Source organism: Vulpes vulpes, chromosome 12 (assembly GCF_048418805.1).
Source record: "Vulpes vulpes isolate BD-2025 chromosome 12, VulVul3, whole genome shotgun sequence".
NCBI classification, from domain to species: domain Eukaryota; kingdom Metazoa; phylum Chordata; class Mammalia; order Carnivora; family Canidae; genus Vulpes; species Vulpes vulpes.
Genome location: NC_132791.1, coordinates 179,556,551 through 179,566,957, shown reverse-complemented (window position 1 = coordinate 179,566,957; position 10,407 = coordinate 179,556,551). Strand labels below are relative to the sequence as shown.

Here is a 10,407-nt window from a genome sequence, read left to right as displayed (position 1 = left end):
CACTCTACTGCATCCCCAAATTAGGAGTAGCTGTGCTTTTGGCTTCCGAGCTGTATACAGCTTGGTGGGGGACAGGCACCAAGTTGCCGCTGCTTTCCTCAGCCTCAGACCTAGAAGGGCCTGTCTCGGTGCTCATCTTGTAAACCCTGATAGCTCCCTGCAACAGGAGCCCCCATCTGAGACTAATGAAGGAAAGATGGTTTCTGAAAACCTCCTGCACTACAGAACATTATGCTGTGGCTCTGAACATACTCCTCTTCGTGTATTCTCTCTTCTCCTCTCCCTTCCATATCCATGCCCTTGTTTAGTTCCAGTTTCCATTAGAAATGCTATCTGGGCAGCAAATTTCTCAGATTGGATCCATCTCGATGCTGCCATGCAAAGAAAACACATCTGTCTGACTCTTCATTTAAAATAAGGAAAAAAATTGAAATAGCAAAATGCTGTAGTCGCTCTGAGCTATTTCCTAATGAACCAGTTTGTCCCATGAGCTGTACTGAGGAGCTTCTTCTCCTCGGTGAGAACTCTTTATGCATATTAATATTATGCATGTTTTCCATGTGACTCCTTCTGACTTGCCCTCACCCCATCCTTTGAATTCATTTAAATAAAAATAATTTATGTGGACATTCCTTCAGTCAGGATTTTCTCTCCTCTTTTCTTAAAGACATTCATAATATTTCGTTGATGCTTTGCATCCAAACCGAGTCGTTATGCTTTTGCATATCATTAGGGCTTTATAAAGAACAACAGCGACATCTGCATGTGCCGCAGCGCCAAGGAGATAGGAAAAATACCGAAAACAAACTCCGTATTGGCTTGGAGGCTGTCTGGCTCTCTCTCTCCCCAGCAGCCCCTGCCACCACTATGGATAGGAGTAATTGTACAGTGTAATCACATCATGCCTCATCTGAATATTCATAACAGAGACAAAGCTTTGGAGGATAAGGGAGGAGTGGGGATAATTTAAATATAAAACAGCATCTCATTTCCAAATCAAGTTGTGCCAGTTAGACTCTGCACTAGGATTCAATATTAAACCAACATTGTTTTGCAGTTTGGAAATTGGAAGTGAAGAAGATGGAAAAGAGAAGACACTTGATAAAGAAGAGATGACATTATATTCTCATTCTTGACCAAGGAAAAACAAAACAAGACAACAACAACAGCGACAGAATAAAAATACTTAAAGTGATATTTGAAGAGTCACCAACAGTGGCTAACCAGCTGCTGTTTTACCAGGAATGAAATAGCCTATTGAGGGAGCTTTAAAAGCTCCCAATTAATATGTTGTGCATGTATTACATCTACAAAGAACTCACTGTATTCCTCTCTCCCCACAAATCCCCCCAATACACACATATTCCCTAACCACCACCTTTCTTTCCTGTCGGGTGCAGGAGAAAAAGATCAGAGCTACAAAATAATTGACTAATCGCTCCGAAAGTGACAACATCCCCCTTAAAAGAAAGGACAAAAACAAACACATACAAAAAGGTGACTGTTCATTAATGAAGGGATAAATTACCGATGGCTTCTTCATTCTCTTTAGTTCATTACCCCCCAAAAGAAACAATATAATCCACGTGTTAATATTTCTTGTCTTCGTTTTCTTTTGTTTTAATATGATGCTCTTTATTTTTTTTTTAACTGTTGGTATTTGTAGAAGCCTCTGCCACTGCATTCCCCAAAGAGCTACTAGTTTCAACCCACTGGAGTTTATATTCCTTTAATTGTCTAGTGCAGGAACATTTCTGCTGTTTTTAAAAATATACCGCTCTGCAGGAATTAGAAGAATCCAAGGTTGTATCCAACTTCAAAGGTTTCCAAGTCATAATGATTTTAGCAAAAGTAGAAGACGGATCATGGAACAAGTCCCTGTTTGAAGATAAGCATCATAGGGACCTTTTTTTCTTCCCTCTCTCCCCAACTTTGTACTTCTCCTGGCTCTGAATGCCCCTCGCTAACACAGTTTAATGATATGCAAATGAAATATGCATAAAACCATTCTACTGTATGATGATTAAACACTGGAGACATTAACAGCGGAGGCTTCACTCTTTGTAATAATCCTTCCCGACCATCCACTTTGATTGCAGAGTTATGGAAACCCATAGCAGTTGGCAGAGAGAGTGAAAGAGCAAGAAGGAAGGAAAGGTGCAGGGACACATCACCCATCTCGATGCTTCTCCCACTCCAGGAGAGGTTCCCCCCCTTTGTACTGCGTTCCTATTGCTGTCTTTTGTAATCCATCCATGCAGTCGCACCAGAGCGATTAACGGGGGAAAAAAAAAAAAAAAAACCTCTTTTCTCTTAATGTTTCAAAGCTCATTAGCCAAACGATTATTCCTCATTAACAGCGAAAGCTCATTCATTAAAAGGAAGAATATGCCCAAAAGATGCCAGCGCGGTTAATCCTGAGTCCCGTACTGGGCTGTAAATCCCATACTACTTGTATATTCCATGCGAAAGGGACACGCGCCAATCCACATTTAAAAAAAAAAAAAAGAAAGAAAGAAAGAAAGAAAAAGAAAACAGTTTGTGTGTTTTGTAAAATCCACAAGAGCAGCAATTAATATTCCCATAGAATGACTTTATTATTATTATTATTATTTTTGTCTCTCTCTTTTGTTTCCAGCGCCTGCCCCTGGCTCAGTGCCTGGTGCCAACAGAACACCTTTCAGGATCCACAGCAACGCAGACAACGTAAGTACCAGCCGTTTCCTGAAACCCCTTTTCAGATTTTTTTTTAAACGACCACCTAAAACATAGAGAGAGACAAGCCTCTTCCCCCTTCTTTCCCCTTCTTCTCCCCTGCGTTATGCCACCAGGGTTTCCTAAGTAGCACCTTCCAAATCCCTCTGCCTTCAAGTTTGTGCATGTCTGTGTGGCATCCCTCCTCCTCCTTCACTCCCATAGTGGATCTTGTAAAAGGGCTTCAGATCGGCCCCATTCATCTCCCTGGTGATAGCAGTGAATGTAGATAAATCTCTGACTGCCTGCTTGCTGCTGGAGTATGATTTTTATTTTGTCTTCTGTGTATACCTGGGTCAAAAAGTGGGATTGTATGCACACACATACATGCACATACACACATTTCCCTCTCTCTCCTTCTCTGTCCTCCTCTCCTTTTCCTCACACATGCATACATCCCACATTATGTGTATATATGCATAAACATACACACCTATATACATACCCATACCTATAACACAAAAATATATACATATCTAAATGTTTAATTTGTCTGAAAATAATGTGTATTTATATACACATACAGCCTTACAAGTGTGTCTATATCCAATCGATAGGTGCCTATCTTTTCATTTATACCCATCTATGTCTCCATTTAAATATTCCCTCTCTTCTCCCAGCAGATGCTGTGTGCAATTGCAATCCAGGATTGTATAAGCAGTATTCTTCCCTTATGATTTCTATTTGTAGACCTTTATGCTCCCTTCTCTGCCTTCTTCCGAGCTGTAGAATTGGCATCTCTCCCTGAGGTTTTCCGAATGGCAAGTGGCACCGGCTGTGGCATGTATTCATGCCGCTTCCTATGGCATTTCTCTTCCGATGTCTGCTTTTTCTCTTTGTTTGTTGTTGACTAGGCTGAATGGTGAGGTTTTTTTTTTTTTTTTAAGTTAATTATAAACGAAGTTGAATAGCAAACAAACCAACAGCTTGCCCAAAAAGAAAAAAGAAAAAAAAAAAAAAGAAAAGAAATAGCCCCACACAAGCGCCTTCTGCTGCAACAGATGCCCAGATCACCCCTGGCATGGGCAAATGGGCACCCGATTTTGGTGGTTGTTAATTTTTTCTGTTTGTTGCTGTATTTGTTGTTTGTTTTCCTTGTTTCCTTTTGATTTCTCAAGGAGTCCAAGATCCTGGCCTCTGCTTGGAACGGAACAGTGTCATGGCGGAGACGACGGCCTTTGTCTTGCTGGGTGTGAAAGCATCCGCTGTGCTGGCTCCACTGCGGCAGAATCAAGTTTAAAGGAAGAAAGTGATTAAAGTCAGCTTTGTGCCTCTTTGGCGTGGAAGACCCCCAAACCCCAAGTAGCCGAGTCCCTGGGTCCGAGGAAGGGCTCATGGTTGGAGCAGCCTAGGCTGTAATCCTGGCACTTGCGCCTTCGGTTGCTGCTTTCTGTTCGCTCCTGGGGGTCTGGATAATCTCCCTTGGCTTTACCGCACTGCCTGGCCCGCACACAGGGCCCTCGGAACATATACCCGCTGCTGCTATCGCACGAAACTGTGGCGTTGCCCCTGAATGGATGGCACTGTGCCAACTCTTCTGCCATCCGCCCTTGCAGCTTTTTTCTTTCCTCCCTCCCTCCCCTTCTTCTCCTCCTCCTCCCGTCGACTTGACGTTAATTAACACACGGGTTAATTGATTTTAAAAGCCGAAGAATTACAGTTAACTTTTCCCACAGGGTACAGACGCCAGCCGCTTGGCACACTCTGCCTTTCGCACTGGTGCAGGGGGGCAGGGAAAGCCCGCAGCAAAACTGGCAACTGCTGAGGGAACGTTGCCTGCTTATTGGAGTAGAGCCGATAGAAGTCGACATGGTACTGCCTCATCCTTACAGTATATATAGCCATTCTATATTTTGTTAAATAATCAAAGCACACCCTGTCTTTCTTCTCCCTCCACCTTTCAAAACAGGAAAACCCTTCAGAAGTTCTTGGGGGGGGGGGGATCCCTCCCCTAGCCCATTTATTTCATCCTTAATATGCTTTTTTCCAATAAGAAGAAAATACTTGAAGCCTCCTCTTTTCACTTACAAGGAGGAAGGCTACCCTTTCCCTAAATATCACCCCTAAAGAAAAAAAAATTTTTTAAGGAAAAAGTTCCATAAAGTTTCTTACTCTGTATTTAGTATTTTAATTTGTTCTCATTCCTCTTGACTCAGATGAGTTATTTACGATGGAAGATTTCACCAGGAAAGTAGGTACATTGTAATTAAGAACAAAATTCATGTGAAAGCTCTTTTTGTTTGTATGTTTGTAGATTTTTGCTTTATGTCCCCTTCACCCCTTCCCCTGCAGAAAATGAAAGCAGTTGATACTGTAGTTGGGAAGGAGACAGGCGAAGCTGGAAACGATGCTTTCACCTTTTCATGCTTTCATTTTATTTCATTTTGTTTTTTAAAAGCATGCAGCAAGTGAAGCGACAAGAGGAATCCATTATGCAAATCATGTCACTTTGCATAATGTCTCATGACTGGAATATGCAAATGAGCTGTATAATTTATGAGTGCCAGTGTCTGTCTAAAAGTGTTTCACATAATTTACAAAGTGAGTCTGAAAGACATGGGGAAGGCAGCTCTTCCAACCCCACTGCCAAGGAAGCTCTGTATATTTTCCTATAAGTGCTCCCTGGTAATATTGTCAAGTGCTATTTAAAAGAAATTAAGGTTCCAAATAGACATGAAAGACAAAGCTTTTCCTCTCAGTCTCTTCACCCAAATTCTTTGCCTAAAAATTTACAAGAAACTAAAAGACTCTAAAGTATTAATTTTTGTATTCAATTGGAAAAAAAAGTTTGAACCTAACTTGCTATTTGTGTATGGATTTTCCTTTCTAAAGCAAGGTATGTCTTAGAGAAGCAGACACCTTATCTATTTGTCTGGATATTTGAAGACAATAAAATGGGATTTCTCATTTTGGTTGATTTTGTGTGCCCTGCTATGTGCAACATTTTATACATTATATTTTCTTGGATGTGTAAGATATTTAATATGGAAGTCAGATGCTTTTAAAATTCCTCTGGAGGTATATAATTCTGCTTTCAGAGATGTCTTCAAAAGAGAAATGCCATTCATTAACTAAGTTTAAGTTCATTAAGTCGGCTTACTTGGCTGATCCTTGTCTTATTTTGGTAACTTTTTTGAGTCAATGATTTTGAGCCCTTTAAGAAACCTTAACATTTTTGATAATCTGCCCTAAACTGCCCTTATATTTTTCATTTCAATCATAGTAAATTCTGTGAAAGAAACATACAGGGTGCCATGAAAATGTAAACCAGGAGGAACTGATCATGTCAGAAAAGGCTTCCTGAAGAAAGTGACTTCAAGGTGAATGCTGAAAATTGAAGAGAAATTAGACAAAAAGAGGGAGAAAATATTTTCCATGTAGAGAAATATATTCAGTAAACTTTAAGACAACAAGAAATTTGGCTGCTTGAAAGAACTAAAAACCTGTGTGGCCAGAGTATAGACAGTGGGTCACTGAATCATACTAGGAGCAGATTAGAAGGTAAGCATATGGAGAAATAACATTCATTATCTGCATTTATTTGCTGGTACATGGTCTCTTATGTCATTATTAAGTGTATATACATGTACTTTGTTGTGTTCATATTGAAAAGTACTTACTACCATAACTTTTATAAAATACCTTTTTATTTTTCAGATTCATGTATTGAACCATCAGATTTCTTTTTTTTTTTTTTATTTTTATTTATTTATGATAGTCACAGAGAGAGAGAGAGAGGCAGAGACACAGGCAGAGGAAGAAGCAGGCTCCATGCACCGGGAGCCTGATGTGGGATTCGATCCCGGGTCTCCAGGATCGCGCCCTGGGCCAAAGGCAGGCACCAAACCGCTGCGCCACCCAGGGATCCCTCTTTTTTTTTTTTTTTTTAAGATTTTGTTTATTCATGAGAGCCACAGAGAGAGAGAGAGAGAGAGGCAGAGACATAGGCAGAGAGAGAAGCAGACTCCACACAGGAAGCCCGATGTGGGACTTGATCCCAGGACTCCAGGATCACACCCTAAGCCAAAGGCAAATGCTCAACCACTGAGCCACCTAGGCATCCCAAACCATCAGATTTCTGAATCCAATCTATGTGACCTATTCTTTCTCTTTGTGAAGTTTTATTTTTAAAAAGTTAATGGCCATTCAGGAAAATAAAACTAAGAGGAATGTTCCACCTTCCAAGAGTAAAATACAGATTCTTTTCGAAAATACTTGGAAGATTCACAAAAACAGATTACTTTCTGGCCTTAAAAAAATTAAAGTATTGAGGTAAGACAAAATATATTATCTGACTACAAACTGAACTAAACATCAATAACAAGAATGTGGGAAGTTAAGCAGTCACAGTGAAATTAGAAAATATTTTTAATTAAATGACAATGAAAATGCACTATGTAAGATAAAGCTAAAGAAGTACCTACAGAGAAATCAGATTTAATGCCTTATTTTAGAAACCAAAAGTTTTGAATCAATAATGTCTTAAGAAAACAAAGTCAAAACAGAAGAAAGTAAAAAAATAATAAAGATAAAAGCATAAACCAATGAAACTGAAAACCGTGGGGAAAATCACTATGCCAAAAAGTTGGTTCTTTGCAAAACATACTAAAATTGATAAACATCTAGGCAGACTGAACAAGAAAACAAGTGAGAAGACACAAATTATCGCAACTAAGAAAGAAAGAACAGTACTAAAGATCTGACAGATACTGTATGAATAATAAGAGATAAGTAAATAACTTTGTCAATAAAGATGATAACCTAAATGAAATGGAAAAATTCATTGAACAACTACAAAAATTCAGTGAAGATGAAATAACTGGCATAGTTTTATTTTATTTATTTTTATATTTTGTAAGAGTGTATTTATTTATTCATGAGAGATGCAGAGAGACAAAGACATAGGCAGAGGGAGAAGCAGTCTCCCGGGGAGCCTGATGCGAGACTCAATCCCCAGACTCCAGGATCACGAACTGAGCTAAAGGCAGGTGCTCAGCCACTGAGCCACCCAGGCACCCCAGCCTGCATGGTTTTATGTCTATTAAAGAAGTTGATGTGTAGTTAAAATACCTTCCTTTTCTTTAAAACACTCAGCACAGATGGCATCACTGGCATGTTCTACCCACATTTAAGGAAGAAATCATGCCAGTCCTAATCAATTTCTTTTAGGAAATAGAAAATGAAGGAATACTTTCCCACACATTTTATGAGGTCAGCATTGTTGATACCAAAATCAGTGGCATTGTAAGAGCAGAGAACTACAGACCAGTAACTCTTATAAACACAAAAAAATCCATAATAAAATATTAACAAATTGAGTTGAATAATATGTAAACAGAATGATACATCATGACCAAATCAGGCTTATTCCAAGAATAAAAGGTTGGTTCAACATTCTAAAATCAGTATGATTCACCATATCACTATATTTTTTTAATCATCAATTCAATGTATTTGATGAGGAGGGAAAGCCACAGTATTAAAACAGTGTGATAGTGATGGTAAGTTAGACTGAAAGATTAATGGAACAAAATAGAAAGCCCAAAAATACACAAAAATTTTTGACAAAGGGTCAAAGACAATCCAATGGAAAGAGAATACTCTTTTTAATACATAATGCCAGAAACAAGTAAATAAATACCTTTATCTATATTTCACTATATATAAATACTAATTTTAAACTGCTAATAAAATACAAATCTAACACTCTACAAGTTCTTGAAGAAAATATAAAATCTTTGTGACCTGAGGCTTAGTAAAAGATTTTATATATGCGGGAAAGAAACCTGAACCATAAATGAAAAAGATAAGTTGGACTTCAGCAAAGTTGACAATTTCTGCTATTTGAATAACATTGTTAAACGAGTGAAACAATAAGCTACAGACTTGAACAAAATATTTAGACCCAGAATAAGGAGAAAATGAATCTAAACCAAACCAAAATGATACAGAAGATAGAATTAGTAGATGAAGACAGCTATCATAAGTGGATTTCATATATTCACAAAGTTAGAAATCAGGAATATATTAAATAGGCACATTAAAGATAAAAAATACTCTCCTTGAACCTATAAAACTAAAACTACCTAAAACTAAAACTAAAAACTAAACTACCTAAAACTACCTAAACCTAAAACTAAAAACCTAAAACTACCATGTCTGGGATGAAGAATATCATGTCAGGAAGTGATTTACAGATTAGATATTTCAGAAGAAAAGAGTCAACTTCAAGACTTATAAAAAGAAACTATCCAAAATGACACATGGAAAGAAAAATAACAAAAAAAAATAATGACCAAAGCTTCTATGAGTTGTGGGGTAACTTTGTGTGGCCTAATTTTTGTGTAATTTTTGGAATCCTGTGAAGGATAAATTTAGGAGTACAAAAAAAAAAAATTCCAAGAAATAGTTGAAATTTTTCCAAATTTGGTGAAAATTATAAACCCAACAGGTCCAACTGTCTCAACAAGATCCATGCACAAGAAAGAAAGAAAAGAAAGGAAGGAAAGAAAGAAAGAAAGAAAGAAAGAAAGAAAGAAAGAAAGAAAGAAAGAAAACTACACTAAAGCACATCATACTCAAATTGCTTAAAATCAGTATGAAGTAGAACAATTTAAAAGCATCTAAAGAAAAGAAGACACATTATGTATAGAGAAACAAAGATAAAAATGACAGCAGATTTCTCTTTGGAATCAATTCAAGCCAGAAGACAGTGGAGAAACAGTGGAGACAGTGGAGAATCTTTAAAGTATTGAAAGAAAAAATAAAGTTAAACTGAAATTCTATAAACAGGAAAAGTACATTTCAAAAGCAAAGGTGAAATACAGACTTTTTCAGATGTACAAAAACTGAAAGAATTTATCATTAGCAGACCTGCACAACAAAAACTGTTAAAGGAAACTTCAGACAAATGGAAAATTATACCACATAATGAAAAGCCTTGAAAATGGCAATTATGTTAGTAAATTTTTTAAAAATTATTAAATATGTTTAAAGGTAATTGATTATTTGAAACAAAAATAATAGCAATGTACTGTTTTTATAACACAAAAAGCAAAATCCATGATAAAAGTAGCACAAAAGCTATTGAAGAAAATGGAAAAATGAAAGAATTATTATAAAGTTCTTATACTGTATACAAAGTGGTATAATATCATTCAAAGTTAGACTGATAAAGTTGTATACTATAAACTTTTTTTAATTTAAAAATAGCTATAGTTAATAAGCAACAAAAGAGAATGGAGTTCTCAAAAAATGCTCGATTCCAAACATATAGCAAGATAATAGACTTAAATGTCATCTTCAGTAATCACATTAAATGTAAATGGCCTAACTACACTAATTAAAGGACAGAGATTGCTAGATTATGTAGAAAACAGCAAGACCCAAATATATGCTACCTACAACAAAACTACTTAAATATAAATATTCAAATGGTTTAGAAGTTAAAGGATGGGAATAGATATACCATATTAACACTAATCAAATGAAAGTTGGAATATATATATATTAACATAAGGTAGTATATTTCATTGTTTATAGACCGTAGAAAGATGAAGTCAGCCACTACTGTATTCTTTTGCTTTCTTTAGTGACAATTAGACCTTAGCTTCTCTTTCAATCAATGGATTCTGGATCTGAGAACTGTCTCTG

General features: G+C 37.1%; 1 long non-coding RNA gene across 1 annotated transcript; it reads left to right on the top strand.

Annotated features, from left to right (window-relative positions):
- The first annotated feature begins 2,373 nt into the window (after nucleotides 1-2,373).
- Nucleotides 2,374-6,110, top strand: LOC140594802 (uncharacterized). The gene is made up of 2 exons (XR_011996130.1): nucleotides 2,374-2,706; nucleotides 3,873-6,110. It is a non-coding gene; the product is annotated as an uncharacterized lncRNA (long non-coding RNA).
- Nucleotides 6,111-10,407: the final 4,297 nt, after the last annotated feature.